The 19,994-nt window shown below is 46.8% G+C and overlaps 1 protein-coding gene and 1 long non-coding RNA gene across 3 annotated transcripts in view; one reads left to right on the top strand and one right to left on the bottom strand.

Moving 5' to 3' along the window:
• Positions 1–19,994, bottom strand: part of TNIP1 (TNFAIP3 interacting protein 1) — a 143,043-nt gene that overhangs the window by 78,315 nt on the left and 44,734 nt on the right. The gene's annotated exons all lie outside the window — the stretch shown is intronic.
• Positions 4,190–19,994, top strand: part of LOC309553183 — a 62,488-nt gene continuing 46,683 nt past the window's right edge. The window contains exon 1 of the long non-coding RNA XR_014225145.1: positions 4,190–4,232. This is a non-coding gene — a long non-coding RNA (uncharacterized lncRNA). The remainder of the gene's footprint in view (positions 4,233–19,994) is intronic.

Consider the following 19,994-nt stretch of genomic DNA (forward strand, 5'->3'; position numbering starts at 1 on the left):
CATATACGATACCGTACCTGGCTAAAGAAAGGTCACTTATGGCAGTCTAACCATCCCAAATATAGTTGTAACTTACTTGGGGTCCTGACTCTCAGGTCATGCACCTAGTGATTACAGAGTGCAATAGTTTTGAATATAGTCAATGCATTATTAAATTCAAAAAATGATATCAGAAAAGGGGGTTGCCAGCCTTCTAGCCAATTTTTGGGTAATGCATTGATATCACAGAGGTTAGATGGTAAAATAGACGATTATTATTATTATTATACAGGATTTTTATAGCGCCAATAGGTTATGCAGCACTTTACAATATAAAAGGGAGACAGTACAGTTATGGCGCTTTTCCACTGCATGGAACCGAACGGTTCGGCTCGCTTTTGTGCTTTTCCACTGCATGGTACCGCATGGTATGGTGTAGGAACGGTTCGGTACGGTTTGGTACGGCGGCGCTTTTCCACTACATGGAACCGAACGGTACGGCTCGCTTAAACAGTACCACCTCAGTTGTGGTTCCAACAGAGCCATACCGGTACCATATCCCACAATCCTTTGCATGCAGCCTTGACTGTTTGTCACTACTAGCCCCTGATTGGTCAGAGAATCATTGTTATCCCACCCACTTACTTCAGTACTACTTTAGTCGAAAAGCAAACCATACCAACCCGTACCGAACTGTTCCAACACCGTACCATGCGGTACCATGCAGTGGAAAACAAAACAGGGCCAAGCAGGTCCAAGCAGGGCAAAGTGGAGCCGAGCCGGTACTTGCAGTGGAAAAGTGCCATAAGTGTACAATAAAATAAAATACAAGAGGGCCCTGCTCATAAGAGCTTACAATCTAGGTACATCTAAACTCTAACTGGAACCTACTGCCCCATTATGCCCACACTTCTTGGGAGCAAATTTTTGAGAGGGTGTCTCCCCTCGTTTACACTTGTTTTTGATTTTTACAATGCTGGGCTACTGCATATTAGATACAATTTTGTAGTTTCTTACATGTATGATCTTGAATATCCTTCTTCCCATGATTTTAATGTGCGATTTGTAATTATTGGATATGTGCTGTACCACTGTACTTTTACATTTTCATGCCTGTTCTGTTGCATTGTATACTTGGTTGTCTTCTATACAAATACTGTCTTTGACCTGCATGTTCTGACACCTTAAGACCCCATTCAGACTAGCACGACTTGTCAGCCTGACAAGTCGCGCTCGGTCGCTCGCCATTGATTAGCACAGGACCCGTTCTAATAGGAGCGACACAAGTCGCTCCGACTTAGAAAAAGGGTCCTGTACTACTTTGGGGCGACCTGGGAGCAACTTGCATTGACTTCCATTATGTGAAGTCCCTGCAAGTCGCGCCAAAGTCGTGGTGCACGCTGTGCACCGCGACTTCACAGGTCGCCCCTCGAAGTCGGATCGCCTCAGTGTGAATCGGCTCTTAAGCATAACTACTTTTGTAAAAAAAAAAAAAAAAAAAAACTTTCCCCTCTGGGTGATCTGAATACATTGCAAGGATTTTAACAACCTTTGTTGCAGATTTCTACCTTTTGTTATTCTGAAGAAATTACTTTGTTCCTCCGTGCCCCTGTGCTGAGTGAGTCTAATGGGAGTTGCTTCATAATTATCAACCAGCCGCTGCAGAATCAGGGCTCTAAAGTTGCAGGGCCTGTATCTCTTTTTGATGTGATTTCCTATTTTGAGTATCTTACCAAAAATGACATTTTTTCTGCAGGGGATGTGAAAAATCTGACTTGTATCTTAGGCAGACTTCTGGAAAAATCAGTAAGCCAAATCAGACAAGCAGGAAATTAGGTTTCTGGGGGCATTTTGTGTACAGAACGCCTCCAGGTAGCCATATTGCTTTGCACTTTACAGAAAATTTACAGAGCTGCAATTTCAAAAGGAAAAGTAATTTTTTAATAACATTCAATTACAATACGACCTGTGTCGCAATTGTATGAGCTATATATTTTTAATTTTTTTTTTATTTGTTAATTTTTTCCTCTAAAAGTGAGTTACCTTTTAATAAACAGATTAAACAAACTATAAACCTGGATGACATTTAGGGGTGTATAAATAAAAAATAAAAATCATGTAGCTAATTGCCAGCGAAGCTGTTGGTACCTTTGTTTTCTGCAAATGTTCTCCTTTTCTTTACAAGCTGAATACTATTAATTCATATTTTATTATTGTAGCAAGGTTTCCAGGCCTGATGTGGGTCTGCCATTGTTACCGGTTACCTCTCCAGCCCATGTGAGCTGTGACCCTGGGTGTGAGAACTGAGACATTGACAACTCCGGCATCTTTGTTTTGTGGTTTTATTGTAGATAAGGGGATGGGAGAAGGGAATGAGTGGGATACTCCTTAGGCTCAACTAAATACACTTGGGACTTTAACCAGGAAATGTCTGTTAACGCTGCTTTGATGCCAGCCAACGTTAGCCAGCGCTCACTGACTCTCAGAACACACGGTTACTTGATAGAAGTGCTGAATCCTCGACTTTAAGTCCAGAAGATCCAGGACTGTGGATTGTAGAACTACTGACACTGCGGTACTGCAAAGTCACGGACTACTTCCCCCCCCCCCCCCCCAGCCTTGCACTGGCTTGAGGTAGTTTGATGTAGATTCCTGTATGGCTGCAACTCTCAACTGACACTCTGTACAATTCAGGGCCCAAACTGCAGGTGCCCCCTTCAACCCTGAACTCTTCGGGGTTCACTGACTCGGTACCCCCCTCAGTAACTTCAGGGTCCTCAACCTAGTTACCCCCTTTCCTCAGCTAGCTGACCTTGGATCCTAGAACCTCTTCCGGAGTGGTCCCCTCTGACTCTAGGCAGACCCCCAGGGGCAATCCTCAGTACTCACAACCTGTGTAGGCTTTCCTGGGACTGAACCCCTCTCTCTCTCCGCTGGTTCTCGGCACATCGGATCCCCTCAGCTCAACTCAGCACTCTCTGGACTCCCAGGCGACACCCCGAGACATCCACCATCCTCAGACAGGAGGGCAGACAGCCGTTCTCTCCCTCCTGGGACTCTGCTCCTTATATCCACTCCCAGAATCCTTTGCGGCATAATCTGCATCCTGGGGTAGCTACAAGCTTGAATGTGTCTCCTGATTGGGCTTCCTCCACTACCCTATGAGAATCCTCCCATAGGAGCCAGTGGGGAGACTTCCCCTTCAGCAAACACATCTGGAAGCCATGACACCCTAGCTAACAGAAATCATGGCCCTGCTGTTAGGAAGACTAGGCCTACTATACATTTACCTAGCAGCTACCTGTAGGGTGCTACATTATATTTAATTTTATTACATTGATTCATGGGTAAAATCCAGCATTTTCACCACTAGATGGAGTTGCTAATCATAGTAAAAAAAAAAAAACGTATTTCTTAACCACTTGCCGACCGCCGCACGACTATCTACAGCGGCGGTCAGCCCCTCACAGGCAAAGTGACGTAGGGCTACGTCACTAGCTTGTGAGGGTCTAGGGAGCGAGCGCGCGCCGCCGGAGGCGCGCTCCCGCTCCCGCGTGGTCACGGACCCCCCCGCGCGTGTGACCGGCGGACCCGATGTCCGCCGGCCACTCTGCGATCGGCGGGGGAGAGGGAGAAAGTCAGGCAGCTTGTGTAAACAAGCTGCCTGTCATTCTCCCCTCTGTATGAGAGATGATCATATGGATCTACTATGTAGATCCGTTGATCACTCTGCATACAGCTGAAGCCACAGCCAATCACAGTTAGAATCACGCCCCTAGGGACACACACAGCCCCTCCCTCTCAAATAAAGTTAACCCCTTCACTACCAGTGTATTTTTACAGTAACAGTGCATATATATAGCACTGATTACTGTAGAAATGTCACTGGTAACCCCAAAAGTGTCAAAAATGTCAGTCAAGGGTCCGATCTGTCCGCCGCAATGTCGCAGTACCGCAAAAAAAATCGCAGATCGCCGCCATTACGCGTTAAAAAAAAACAACAAAAATGACAAAAATCTTTCCCTTAGTTAGTAAACGCAATAACTTTTGCGCAAACCAATCAAAATACGCTTTTTGCGATTTTTTTTACCAAACATAGGTAGCATAAAACAAATTGGCCGAAAATGTAAAAAAATTTTGATTTTTAAATTTTTTTGGGGGGAATTTCATATAAAAAAAGGGAAAAATATTGCTATTTTTGCAAAATTTACGCTCTTTTTTTGTTTATAGCGCGCGATCAAAAAATCGCACAGGTGATCAAATACCGCCAAAAGAAAGCTCTGTTTGTGGGAAAAAAAGGACGCCAAATTCTTTTAGGTACAGCGTCGCACGACCGCGCAATTGTCCGTTAAATTCACGCAGTGCCGAATCGCAAAATACCCCCTGGTCAGGAAGGGGGTAAAATCTTCCGGGGCTTAAGTGGTTAAGACCCTCAGCTCCATCTACCATAATGTGATTTTTTTCCTCAAACCACTCTGTTTTTTTCATGAATGAGCAACATTCAAACTGTAGAGGTTAATACTCTGAGAACATTTGATTTTGCTCCATTTGCACATAACAAATATATCAGCAGTTTTGCTGGATAAATAGCTATGCATTTTTTTTTCTTTTTTTATAATACAAACCCATAGTGTGCACTGTATACTATTTGATTTGAAATAAAATACACTTTTACATTGTTTAAATTTCTGAGTTTGTTTTTGTTTTTTTAGTTCTGTTGATCCACGTTGCACATCATTGCTCTGAAGTGGTTTATGGATAGCGACCATAGCAGAACATGCCTATGCAATGTGCATCAGCATGGCCATTTGCAGTCCTTAGAGGGGCTCAATGTGACAGGGTGACAATGCAGGGCAGCAAATGGGAGATAGGGGCAGTGTTGTCACCTCATAACTGGAAGTATATGACCATGGACCTTTATGGTAGGATTAGCATGTATTATTTTAGCAAAGTAAAAGCAGGAAGAATGACGTGCGTTTATAATAACCATACACGGCTGTCCATATTGTCCTAATATCATTACTTATTCTACTTAAAAACTTGATTTTTAAAACATTACCATGCATTTAAAATATTACTCACATGTAGCTTATCCTTCCCATACAGATCTAAAATAGAAGAGAAGACTCCATGTCCTTCAAACATAAGGCAGCAATGGCTGCTCTGATATCTATATCATGACAGGCTCCTTTTATTAGAGAACATTTCACATTATATCACAATAGACATCAGCTTGCTTCAGTTGCAGAAAATAAGCCGAACTGCAAGCATTTAACTGATGTAACTTCTCACTGGAAAATTTCCACAGACTTCTATAGGACTGTGTCCCAAGGCACAACCCAATTGAAGGCAAGGCTTCTAGACCCTGGTGTCGCTTTTTGTGTACAGGGTGCAGTCTGACAGCGAGACGGGACAATGCTGTCAATTATCCCTTAGAGCAGGGGTCTTCAAACTATGGCCCTTCAGTTGTTCAGGAACTATAATTCCTATCATGCCTAGTCATGTCTGTGAATGTCAAGAGTTTTACAATGCCTCATGGGATGTGTAGTTCTGCAACAGCTGGAGGGCTGTAGTTTGAGGATCCCTGCCTTTGAGCATTCACGGAAAAGAATTACAGTTGAGGCTAGAAGAGGATGGCTGGATACAGTAGCATGGTGACGCCACATACCTCCAGCCCCATAACTGGAGGTCCAGATCTCTATATGGACTTAGGAAAAGAATGAGCAGGAGCCTGTGCCCTGCACCCCTGGAGCACTGATCGCAGGTGCAATACTCTGCAGGCTTCAATGCAAAAAATTAATAGATGAACACTTTTTATTTTATCATTGTTGGTGCATTTATTAAATTTTTTTTTCAAAAGGTGGACTATGCCTTTAACTGCAAAGTCCACTATATGTTTATTTATGTTTAGTGCTTGTGACATGGTAAAGTAGATTTAAACTTGAAACAAATGACATTTAGTGTGCTAAAGCAATGTATATCATAAAAACCTGCATTAAAAAAAAAAAAATAATAAGGGCCGGTTCACATTCCTGCAAATGCGCCGATCGCATGTAATTCGGAGCGCACTGCTCCTTCATTACATGCGATCGGAGGTGCGGATGCGAATTCAGCCATACACTTTGTATGGCTGAATTCGCACTGTATCCGCACCAAACACGCACATGACCCTTTTTTCCAGCCGCATCAGGATCGGATCGCACAGCGGTTCACACTTGTGCGATCCGATCCTGTGCGAACTGCACGATCGCACTGCGATATGCGATCAAACTGGGGGTGTCGTTAACATTTCATTGACACCCCCAGCGTATCGCATATGGCAGTGTGAACTGCCAGGGGTGCGTTTGCGATGCGGGAACAGGCTGCAAATTCGCAGCCTTCCCGCATTGCACAAGTGTGAACCGGGACTAAAGGAAAAAATACTTTATTTTTTTGTTTGTTGTAACTCAAGGCTGCTGATCTCCTGGAGCTTGTTTGCTGCCTCTTCCAATCTACAAGCACTCCAGCTATGGCTGCAAAGCTTTTCTTACAATGGCGGGCCTGATCATGACAACAGTGGACTACACCTGTGTAATGTGTGTTGAACCGTCACTTGTAGTCAAAAGTGTGAAAGGGTGACAATACTGGAGCAAGATTAGGAAACAAGGACAGACCATGGTCACCCTATGATATAAAGTACCCAAAGTACCTTTATGACAGGATCATCAGGTATCTTTTCAAATTTAAAACTAAACTCCGGTCAGGATTGTGTGCGATTTCGCCCATGTTCCCCAGCTGCTGAGATGTGAACCTAGCCGAAGAGGAGACTTGGGAATATTGGGATGCCTGCCTTTACACACACACAAACTTTAATGGCATCCCAGTCTTAGTCCATAGGGTTCAATATTGAGTTGGCCCACCCTTTGCAGCTATAACAGCTTCAACTCTTCTGGTAAGGCTGTCCACACATTTTAGGAGTGTGTCCATTCTTCCAGAAGCGCATTTGTGAGATCAGGCACCAATGTTGGAGAGAAGGCCTGGCTTGCAGTCTCCGCTCTAATTCATCCCAAAAGTGATTTATCGGGTTGAGGTCAGGATTCTCTGTAGGCCAGTCATGTTCCTCCACCCCAAACTCGTTCATCCATGTCTTTATGGACCTTGACTTGTGCACTGCTCCAAATCATTTGGTGGAGGGGGAGTTACAGTATGGGGTTGTTTTTCAGGGGTTGGGCTTGGCCCCTTAGTTCCAGTGAAGGGAAATCTAAGGCGTCAGCATACCAAGACATTTTGGCCAATTTCATGCTCCAAAATTTGTGGAACAGTTTGGGGATGGCCCCTTCCTGTTACAACATGACTGCGCATCAGTGCACAAAGCAAGGTCCATAAAGACATGGATGAGCGAGTTGGGGATGGAGGAACTTGACTGGCCTGCACAGAGTCCTGACCTCAACCTGACAGAACACCTAGGCGATGAATTATAGCGAGACTGCGAGCCGGGCATTCTTGTCTACATCTGTGCCTGAGCTCACAAATGCGCTTCTGGAAGACACACTCCTAAACCTTGTGGACAGCCTTCCCAGAAGAGTTGAAGCTGTTATTGCTGCAAAGGGTGGGCCAACTCAATATTCAACCCTACAGACTAAGACTGGGATGACATTAAAGTTCATGTGCGTGTAAAGGCAGGTGTCCTAATACTTTTGGTAATATATATATATATATATATATATATATATATATATATATATAATTATTATTTCAGGTTCTTATATAGCGCTGTCAATTTACGCAGCGCTTTACATATACATTGCACATTCACATCAGTCCCTGCCCTCAAGGAGCTTACAGTCTAAGGTCCCTAACTCACATACATACATAGTAGGGCCAATTTTTTTTATACAGGATCCAATTAACCTACCAACATGTCTTTGGAGTGTGGTAGGAAACCGGAGTACCTGGAGGAAACCCACGCAGGCACAGGGAGAACATGCAAACTCCAGGCAGGTAGTGTTGTGGTTGGGATTCTATGTATATATATATATATATATATATATATATATATATATTATATTATATTATATTATATATAGTAAAAATCCTCACTTCCATTCGGCTGCCCCCACGCTCCGAGGATTAAATGCCCATTTATATCTAGGGTACCAGGAAAAACAGTTTTACTTTCCTAATTCTCCTCTCCTGTAACTTTCTATTATGCAAGAGCACTCCCCGTAGCCTCTTCTCTCCTTTGCTCTGGTGCTCAAATACCCTCTGACATGAACAAACGTAAGGACAACCAGGAACAGTCCACCACAAGAACACAGAGGAGCACAATCTGTCACTGAGCAGAAGATGAAACTGCTTTGCCTGTCCCCTAGACCAGGGATTCCCAAACTATGGCCCTCCAGTTGTTCAGGAACTACAATTCCCATGATGCCTAGTCATGTATGTGAATGTCAGTTTTATAATGCCTCATGGGATGTGTAGTTCTGCAACAGCTGCAGGGCCGTAGTTTGGGAATCCCTGCCCTAGACATAAATGAGAATTTACCCCCTGCAGTACTTTTTCTGGAGTTGGACTTTAAGGTTTATTTGAGCTTTTATTGATTGGGTTTACATCTGCTTTAATTGCCCCTAGGTAGACTCCTTTCAACTAAGGATGTGATTTCTCACATAAACTGTTTGCACAGAGCTTATTTAGGGGTTTTACAGGTAAAGGGGTGAATACATATGCAATCAAGACTTTTCAGATTTACAACTGTAAATCAATTTGAATACTATTTCAATGTTTTTTTCTTCATCATTATGAACTATTTTGTAAGATTTATGCCATAAAAGTTAAACGTTCAATTTCAGTTTGTAACACTGTAAAATGTGGGAAAGTCCACCGGATGGGGGTGACCACATCTGAAAAGCACTGCAAATATGGATACGATAGAACAGATCAGTAAACTATGATATGGCTCACAAGCATGTATTATAATTGCTATGGCTCATAGGCAGAAGTTTGCGTTTCTTCTCAAAGGACACAACGGAAAATATAAATCATAGGTATCTATTCCAGGGGATACCCTGACATGAGTCACACTGACTAAGCATTTGCTTGGTAACCCCCAGTCTAAGCTGAATGCGTGACAATTAAATGGGAGTAATGTGTCATTTAAACAGAACCTGAACTATAGAAGCAATTTCCCCAACAAAAAAAAAAGAGAGAGAGCAAAGGACTATTCATCAGTAATGCCTGTAGGTTCTCTGCATTGATCTTTTCCCTATTTACCATGCCTTGTTCTGCACTGTGGCTCTAGAGATGGCCAACTTGGTGGAGGAGCAGGGCTTTGCTTGCTTATGCAAGACCTGTGCCCCCGGACAACTGTAGATCTGATGAAATGTGGGAAAATGATTAAAAAGCAACAGAGAATGCACAGAAAGCACATTCACAGAATAGTTGAAGCAAAAGCAGGTAGGTCCTTCCACTGCAGGTCCTCTGGTACGGCTTCCTCTCCAGCAGTGAGAACAGTAAGCAGCACAGTAAAGACGTCACCAAATTTTGCTACAAATTTCAAAGGTAGCAAAGCCATAGATCCCACACTGCAGATTAAAAAAAATGAAGGACTCATTCCCACATGCATTAGGTGTTTATGGAGGATTTTGCAGGCAGAAATCTGCAGCAAAATCCTGCTTAAAGCTGGTCCATAGTTCATCATATAGACATGTACGCACATCTATCCATTTGAGCAGCTTGTACGACCCATTTACAGTGCATTGCGAAAGTATTCGGCCCCTTGAACTTTTCGACCTTTTGCCACATTTCAGGCTTCAAACATAAATATATAAAACTGTATTTTTTTTCTGAAGAATCAACAAGTGGGACACTTAGGCCCCCCAACCTGAGGGAGGAGGGGGAGGCGGACCTCATTTTACAGATAGGATTGGCAGCAAGGATGGGAAATGTCATTATAATGGGGGACTTTAATTATCCAGATATAGACTGGGCAGATGGAACCGCACATTCAGCCAAGGCTAGGCAGTTCCTAAATATCTTGCAGGACAATTTCATGGGTCAGATGGTGAATGCACCGATAAGAAACAATGCGGTACTTGACCTACTGATTACCAACAATACAGACCTGCTCACGGATATAGAAATACGGGAGAACTTAGGAAACAGTGACCATAGGTCAATAAGTTTCAGTATTAATTACAGTAATAGGAAGCAGAGGGGTAATATAAGGACGCTGAATTTCAAAAGAGCCAATTTCCCAAAACTGCGCTCGCTGCTAGAAAATATCAAATGGGATAGAACCCTGGGAACAAAGAACACGGAGGAAAAATGGGAGTGCTTCAAGAGCATACTTAACAAGGGGATTGACCAGTGCATTCCAAAGGGAAATAAATTTAAAAGAGCAAAATTAAACCCTGGGTGGCTAAACTCCAACATAAAAATGCATATTAGTGCTAAAGGAAAGGCTTTCAAAAAATACAAGGCTGAGGGGTCATTGGCAGCATTTAAGCATTACAAAGAGTGTAATAAGAAATGTAAAGATGAAATCAGGGCAGCTAAAATAGAACACGAGAGACATATAGCGGAAGAGAGTAAAAAGAACCCCAAGAAGTTCTTTAAGTATATAAACAGTAAGAAAGCGAGGTCAGAACACATTGGCCCCATAAAAGATGACAAAGGAAATATGGCCACTGAGGACAGGGAAAAGGCGGAAGTGTTAAATAATTTCTTCTCTTCAGTCTTCACAAAAGAATCGGGGGGCTACACGAACCCAGCTTGTAAGGCCAAACTAAACAACACACCTCAGGAAGTACCCCCATGGCTAACAGAAGATAGACTTAGAACTAAACTTGAGAAACTTAACATAAATAAATCACTGGGCTTGCACCCGAGGGTTCTTAAAGAGCTCAGCCAGGTGATTGCCAGACCATTATTCTTGATCTTTAAGGATAGTTTACAGACGGGTATGGTGCCAGCAGATTGGAAAAAGGCCAACGTAGTACCAATATTTAAAAAGGGGCCGAGGTGTATCCCGGGTAACTATAGACCTGTCAGCCTAACATCTGTAGTCTGCAAGATTTTGGAGGGGATGTTAAGGGACCACATACAAGACTTTAGTAATGAAAACAATATAATTAGTAGTAATCAGCATGGATTTATGAAAAATCGTTCTTGCCAAACCAATCTATTAACCTTCTACGATGAAGTGAGCTGCCACCTAGATAAAGGTAAGCCTGTGGATGTGGTGTATCTGGACTTTGCAAAGGCCTTTGACACCGTTCCCCACAAACGCTTACTGTACAAACTAAGGAAGGTAGGTATGGACCATAAGGTGAGTACCTGGATAGAGAACTGGCTCCAGGGGAGAGTCCAGAGGGTGATGATTAATGGGGAATACTCGGATTGGGCGGGTGTGGAAAGTGGGACCAATCCTGTTTAATTTATTCATAAATGATCTAGAGGAGGGGATATCTAGTACAATCTCAGTATTTGCGGATGATACTAAACTAAGCATGCCAATATCTTCTATGCAGGATGTGGAAACCTTACAAGCGGACCTGAACAAAATAACGGGGTGGGCAACTACATGGCAGATGAGGTTTAATGTTGATAAATGTAAAGTAATGTACTTGGGGGCCAGAAACCAGAAAGCAAGCTACTCACTAGGGGGGGAACCTCTGGGGGAGTCTAGGATGGAAAAAGACTTGGGGGTACTGGTTGACAACAGGCTTGGCAGTGGCATGCAATGCCAAGCAGCTGCAAGCAAAGCCAACAGAATACTGGGATGTATAAAAAAGGGGATTCACTCCAGAAATAAAAAGATTATTCTCCCTCTCTACAAGACTCTGGTCCGGCCACATCTGGAGTATGCTGTCTAGTTCTGGGCACCGGTTCTCAGGAAGGATGTGCTGGAATTGGAAAGAGTCCAGAGAAGGGCAACAAAAATAATTAGGGGAATGGAGGACATCCGCTATGAGGAAAGACTACAAGCACTGAACCTATTCTCTCTAGAGAAGAGACGTTTGAGGGGGGATATGATATCAATGTACAAATACTGTACTGGCGACCCTAGCATAAGGAACAAACTATTCAGAGTAAGGAAATACAATAAGACACGTGGCCACTCACTAAAACTAGAGGAAAGGCGGTTTAACCTTAAAATGCGTAAGGGGTTCTTCACTGTAAGGGTGGTAAGGATGTGGAATTCTCTTCCACAAGCAGTCGTATCAGCAGGGAGCATTGATAGTTTCAAAGGACTATTGGATGGGCACCTTGGAGACCACAACATACAGGGGTGTACAGTGTACGGTTGAGAGCAAACACACACATCGTGGGTTGAACTGGATGGACTGATGTCTTTTTTCAACCTCACTAACTATGTAACCATGAAGTGGGACGAAATTTATTGGATATTTCAAATTTTTTTAACAAATAAACTGAAAAATTGGGAGTGCAAAATTATTCAGCCCCTTTACTTTCAGTGCAGCAAACTCTCTCCAGAAGTTCAGTGAGGATCTCCGAATGATCCAATGTTGACCTAAATGAGTAATGATGATAAATCGAATCCACCTGTGTGTAATCAAGTCTCCGTATAAATGCACCTGCACTGTGATAGTCTCAGAGGTCTGTTTAAAGTGCAGAGAGCATCATGAAGAACAAGGAACACACCAGGCAGGTCCGAGACACTGTTGTGGAAAAGTTTAACCACTTAAGCCCCGGAAGATTTTACCCCCATTCCGACCAGGGGGTATTTTGCGATTCGGCACTGCGTGACTTTAACGGACAATTGCGCGGTCGTGCGACGCTGTACCTAAATGAATTTGGCGTCCTTTTTTTCCCACAAACAGAGCTTTCTTTTGGTGGTATTTGATCACCTGTGCGATTTTTTGATCACGCGCTATAAACAAAAAAAGAGCGTCAATTTTGCAAAAATAGCAATATTTTTCACATTTTTTTATATGAAATTCCCCCCCAAAAAAATTTAAAAATCAAAATTTTTTAACATTTTCGGCCAATTTGTTTTATGCTACCTATGTTTGGTAAAGAAAATAGCAAAAAGCGTATTTTGATTGGTTTGCGCAAAAGTTATCGCGTTTACTAACAAAGGGAAAGATTTTTGTCATTTTTGTTGTTTTTTTTTTAACGCGTAATGGCGGCGATCTGCGATTTTTTTTGCGGTACTGCGACATTGCGGCGGACAGATCGGACCCTTGACTGACATTTTTGACACTTTTGGGGTTACCAGTGACATTTCTACAGTAATCAGTGCTATATATATGCACTGTTACTGTAAAAATACACTGGTAGTGAAGGGGTTAACTTTATTTGGGAGGGAGGGGCTGTGTGTGTCCCTAGGGGCGTGCTTTCTACTGTGATTGGCTGTGGCTTCAGCTGTAAGGACACTGATCAACGTATCTACATAGTAGATCCATGTGATCAGTGTCTTTACAGCGAGGAGAATGACAGGTCGCTTGTTTACACAAGCTGCCTGACTTTCTCCCTCTCCCCCGCCGATCGCCGAGTGGCCGGCGGACATCGGGTCCGCTGGTCACACGCGCGGGGGGGGGGTCCGTGACCACGCGGGAGCGGGAGCGCGCCTCCGGCGGCGCGCGCTCGCTCCCTAGACCCTCACAAGCAAGCAACGTAGCCCTACGTTAGTTTGCCTGTAAGGGGCTGACCGCCGACGTAGATAGTCGTGCGGCGGTCGGCAAGTGGTTAAAGCTGGATTTGGATACAAAAAGATTTCCCAAGCTTTAAACATCCCAAGGAGCACTGTGCAAGCGATAATATTGAAATGGAAGGAGTATCAGACCACTGCAAATCTACGAAGACCTGGCCGTCCCTCTAAACTTTCAGCTCATACAAGGAGAAGACTGATCAGAGATGCAGCCAAGAGGCCCATGATCACTCTGGATGAACTGCAGAGATCTACAGCTGAGGTGGGAGACTCTGTCCATAGGATAACAATCAGTCGTATACTGCACAAATCTGGCCTTTATGGAAGAGTGGCAAGAAGAAAGCCATTTCTTAAAAGATATCCATAAAAAGTGTTGTTTAAAGTTTGCCACAAGCCACCTGGGAGACACACCAAACATGTGGAAGAAGGTGCTCTGGTCAGATGAAACCAAAATTGAACTTTTTGGCAACAATGCAAAACGTTATGTTTGGCGTAAAAGCAACACAGCTCATCACCCTGAACACACCATACCCACTGTCAAACATGGTGGTGGCAGCATCATGGTTTGGGCCTACTTTTCTTCAGCAGGGACAGGGAAGATGGTTAAAATTGATGGGAAGATGGATGGAGCCAAATACAGGACCATTCTGGAAGAAAACCTGACGGAGTCTGCAAAAGACCTGAGACTGGGCTTTTAACATAGACACACCCCTAGGGGCTGTCCCCTCAGTCAATACCTCCCTGCACCAGCATTCCCAACTCAGTTTGGTAGCATAGCAGTAAAAGTACACAAAAACCCCAAAAGAGGGGCGGGGGACGGCGACTGTCGGAGGACTCAGAGAAAGGAATTTTACGGTAAGATTTTACAAAAATTCAGTTTTCTCTTACGTCCTCCGACAGTCGCCGCCCACTCACAAGTCTTCACCAATGGGATGTCCCAAAGCAGTGTAGACATGAGGAGTGGGAGACGCAACCGTAGAAAGGCAACGCAGTACCCACATCAGAGAAAGGAACCTTACCATAGTAAAAGAACCAACTGGGCAACAGGAAAAAAACGTGCTCAACAGGAGCAACAACCCAGGAAAAACAAGTAACCCAGGGGTAAAACACCCCAACAACCAAGGGCCCATGAAAACAAGGGTCCCTAGGAGACTGCCGCACTGAGAACTTTACGGCCAAAGGAGGCATCAGCCGATGCCTGAACATCAGCCTTATAGAATTTTGAGAAGGTGTGAACGGACGACCAAGTCGCCGCCTTACACACCTGGGCCACAGAAGCCTGATGACGGTAAGCCCAAGACGTACTCAAAGACCTGGTAGAGTGCGCCTTCACAGGGAAGGGAGGAACCTTCCCCTTCAAGGCATAGGCTTGTTCAATGATCTGTCTGATCCATTTGGCGATGGTCGCAGCCGACGCCGCCATGCCCTTCCAAGGTCCCTCAGGAAGGACAAAGAGGGAATCCGACTTGCGAAAAGATTTAGTGGACGACAGGTAAATTCTGATCGCCCGGACAACATCCAAGGAATGTAAGGCAACCTCCTTCGGATGCTTAGGCTTCGCGCAGAGCGAAGGCAAGACAATGTCTTCATTCAGGTGAAATTCCGATATCCTTTACGGAAGAAAAGAAGGGTTAGGCCGCAGGACCACCTTATCCTTGTGGACCACCAGGTAGGGAGAATTGCAGGACAAAGCTGCCAGCTCCGACACCCTGCGAGCCGAAGTGATCGCCACCAAAAAGGCCACCTTCTTGGACAATAGAGACAACGAGATCTCCCTGATCTTTTCAAAGGGAGCCTGTTGCAACACGGACAGAACCAAGTTCAAGTTCCATGGAGGTAAAGGGTCCCTCCTAGGAGGGGCCAAATGTCGCACCCCCTGAACAAAGGTGCTAACCAATGAATTAGACGCCACAGGGCGTTGAAAGAGAACGGCCAGCGCAGAAATCTGACCCTTAATCGTGGCCAACGCCAAGCGCTGGTCCACGCCCGTTTGAAGAAAAGCCAACACTCTCGACACCGAGTATGAGCGAGGGGAATACCCCCTGGACTCACACCAGGCAAAATACGCTTTCCAAGTACGGTAGTAAATCTTCCCCGAAGAGGCTTTCCTAGCCTTGATCAAAGTGGGAATGACCTCAGGGGAGAGACCCCTATCCTTCAGGACCTGGCTTTTAACAGCCAGGCCGTTAAAGCCAGCGACTGTAAAGCAGGATGGAATATCGGCCCTTGAGACAGGAGATCTTCTCGAAGTGGCAGACGCCACGGAGCGTCGACCGCCAGATTTACGAGGTCTGCGTACCAGGACCGGCGAGGCCAGTCCGGCGCTACCAGAATCACCGTGTGCGGTTCCGAGGCTAACCTGCGAAGAAGCCTGGACAGCAGCTGAATCGGTGGAAGGGCATACATCAGACGATACTGATGCCAGGGTGCCACTAACGCGTCTGAGGCGTCTGCCTGAGGATCGCGCGTCCTTGCCACGAACCTTTCCACCTTGTTGTTCAGACGAGACGCGAACAGGTCCACATCTGGGGAACCCCACTTCGCGCACAACATCTGGAAGACATCTGGGTGAAGGGACCATTCTCCCTGGTCCAGGGTCTGGCGACTCAGATAATCCGCCTGCCAGTTCTCCACCCCCGGAATGTGAACTGCCGTTATCGCCGGAACGGGCGTCTCGGCCCAAGACAGAATGTCGGCTACTTCCCGAGCCGCTCGGGCACTCCTGGTGCCCCCTTGGTGGTTGATGTAAGCCACCGCGGTGGCATTGTCCGTCTGAACCCGAACCGGACTGCCCCGAAGCCAGTCCGTCCATCTCAGAAGGCAAAGCTTTATCGCTCTCAATTTCAGAATGTTGATCGGGAGGGAGGACTCCTCCCCCGACCAAGTTCCCTGGGCGGACAGAACGCCCAGAACACCACCCCAGCCCGACAGGCTGGCATCCGTGGTGAGCACCGTCCACGACAATGGACAAAAAGACTTGCCCCCCGACACCGCCGGGGACTGGAGCCACCACAGAAGATCCCTTCTGGTGTCGTGGCTCAACGAGATCCGCAGATCCAGGGATTGCGGCCACCCGTCCCACTCGGTCAGAATCTCCGCCTGGAGACCCCGCGTGTGAAACTGGGCAAAAGGGATCGCCTCGAAAGACGAGACCATTAGGCCTAGACATCTCATGCATGTCCGGAGAGACGAGTGACGGTTGTCCCTGAGGGACCTGACCTCGTCCTGAAGAGTCCGAAGCTTGTCCTCCGGCAGGAAGACCTTCGCTTGGACAGAGTCCAGAATCATTCCCAGGTAGGGAAGGCGAACCGAAGGACACAGAGTCGACTTCGGAAAGTTTATGGTCCAACCGAACTCCTGCAGAGTCCGCATCGTGGTAGACAGGTCGGTCACCAGGCTCTGACTGGCGTTTGACAGTATCAGGATATCGTCCAGATACCCCAAGACAGCAATGAACTGTGCTCGCAACAGGGCCAGAACCGGCGCCAGCACTTTGGTAAAAACCCACGGAGCCGAAGCGAGACCGAAAGGTAACACCACGAATTGGTAATGATCCTCCGCAATGGCGAATCGAAGGTACCTCTGGTGACCCTCGAAAATGGGGATGTGTAGGTACGCATCCTTCAGATCGATGGAGGCCATGAATTCCCCCGGACTCAGGGCAGCCACCACTGAGCTCAGGGATTCCATGCGAAACTTGCGAACCCGCACAAAGCGGTTCAGAGCTTTCAAGTCCAGAATCGGACGCACTTTGCCCTCCTTTCTGGGCACAGTGAACAGATTGGAGTAAAACCCCCGAAACCTGTCCCGATGAGGCACCGGGACCACCACCCCCTGGGCCCGCAGGTCCCGCACCGCCAGGTGCAAATCCTGCAAGCGCTCCGGAGACAGCTGAAGATTTGAGGGAAAAAATCTGCCCGCCGGCCGAGAGAGAAATTCGATCTTGTAACCAGATCGAACGATTTCCTGAACCCACCTGTCCCGAACGCGGGCCAGCCAAGGTTGTAGGAAACCGCGCAGACGTCCCCCCACCCCAGAAACGGGTGAGGGCGCCCCTTCAGGCGGAAGTGGTGCGGGAAGTCGAACCGGACTGGCCGGACTTCTGCTTCCCTGCCCACGGCTTCTTCTGGGAGCCTTGGCCTTTGAAGGGCTTGCCCTTGGACTGCGACCGAAAGGCACGAAAGGACCCCTGAGAGGGCCTAGACGAGGAATTCCGCTTCCCACGGAAAGACTTATGCTTGAAAGATTGGGGCAGGAGAGTACTCTTGCCCCCCATAACCCCTTTTATCAGGGTATCCAAAGCCTCGCCAAAAAGGCGAGACCCCGCGTAGGGAAAATCCGCCAGCGTCTTGCGAGAAGATTGGTCGACCGACCAATTCTTCAGCCAAATCAGACGACGGTTCAGTACCGCCACGCTGGACAGGCGCGCAGCCAAGGGAGCTAAATTCAAGTCCGCATCACACAAGTACATGACACCCTGATGGATCTGGTCCACCATAGCCAACGTGGTAGGCGGAGCGGAATCAGCCGCCAAGGTGTGCCTGAGCATCTTGGTCCAATCAGCAACAGCCTGTGCCGCCATAATGGAAGCAAAAATAGGCTTCAGCATAGAACCAGCCACCATATAAGCATGACGGGCAAGAGACTCTATTCTCCTGTCCGTAGGGTCCCGGAAAACCGGGGTATCCTCAGAAGGCACCGCAGTAGCCTTGTTCAAAACGGCTACCGCGTGATCCACCGGAGGCGCCACACACCAACGCTCGTCGGTGGCAGGCGCAAACGGATAAAGTAATTTAAACTTATTTGGCACAGTAAAAGGCTTCTTTAAATTGCGCCACTGTTCATTAACCGTATGGTGAAATTCAGCAGGGCAGGGAAAAACCTGCGCTGATTTGCGAGCCCTCTGTGTTCCGAAAGCAGACATCCTAGCAGGAGGAGTAGGCTCATCCTCCAGGTGCAAGGTGTCCTTTATGGAAGCAATCAGCTCATTCATGAGTGCAAGCTCTTCAGGCGAGCCAGGGGGAGAAACATCAACCCCCTCCACCTCAGGCTCTCCCTCAGACCCCACAAGGTCCAAAGATGAGCGGGACCCTGAGAAGGGTATGCCAGCCACAGCAGCCACATCGCCCTCTGAATCAGAGGAAATGGATAACCTGGCCCTTTTTGCAGATCGTTCAGCCAGCAGCATCTGCACCTGAGACACCAAGGAAGCCACTACAGTGGTCAGATCGGCCCCCTCGGGGGGTGCAGCAGCCCCCTGGTCCCCCACCAGGGCGGGGGGAAACTTGCTATCCTGAGAATCCATGCCCCAGTACAGAAAAGTAACAAAGGTACTGGCCCTTTAAAACCAAGGCGAGCGCAGCCCACCGCACACAGCTGTATGCACTGACCCCGCAGGGATAGACAAATACTGAGCAAGGAATGACAGGACAGAAAGGTAAAAACCTGGAGAGAGCACACCAGACTGCTGCCACCGATCGCTGTTCCCGGGGAAAGAGGAAGTGATGCAATGCTGACTGATTGATATAGCCTATGGAAGGCTCCAGCAAAATGGCCACTCGGCAGAGGGAAAAAGGCTACAATAAAATGGCGCCGCCATGTGCATGAGTAGTATCGCCCGCCAAAACACGGCGCTGCATAGAGACAGGGCCGGTCACAGTATACAGGCAAATAAAATGGCGGATCGCCGCAGCGATCGCCGCACACACACATGTCTGCACACAAAACTGCACCCAGAGCATATTAAACAGCAGAGCAGGATGGCCCCCCCTCACAGCCCACAGGCATGCAGCCACACAGGGATCTGACAGGGAGCCCGCAGTTACACAGACATGGAGGGTAATACACAGCCACAGACTGACACCCATACAGAAAGGTCCCCACACAGAAGGTGCTTACCGTACCAGATGGCGTTGGGAGCCGTCTCCAGCGACAAACCGCTATCAGGGCAGACAGGGAGTGCCGCAGCCAGGACGCTTGTGGACTGCAGTCATGGCGTCCAGTGAGGTAGCCACCTCACAGGCAGCATCCCTGCAGCGAACAGGGATGGGTCGTTCAATGTGCCAGGGTAAAACCTAAGCTGAACGCTCGATGGCAGGCTGGGGATCCATCTGGCTCTCAGCCCTGGGATGCAGGGCGGCCAGTCCAAGACCCAGGTCCGCATGATGATTCTTCATCAGAAGATCCCTAAACTAAGGCTGACAAAATAACAGCTAGCAAGGAAAAGAGAAAAATACTTGAAATAAAATCAAAGAAAGGTTAGAAGGCTGAGACTGAGCCCCAGCACAGGATAGCCAGCTACTCTTAAGCTAGGCAAAGTCAAACTGAGTTGGGAAGGCTGGTGCAGGGAGGTATTGACTGAGGG

The sequence above is a fragment of the Pelophylax lessonae genome (genome assembly GCF_965119305.1).
Source record: "Pelophylax lessonae genome assembly, chromosome: 4".
NCBI lineage: Eukaryota > Metazoa > Chordata > Amphibia > Anura > Ranidae > Pelophylax > Pelophylax lessonae.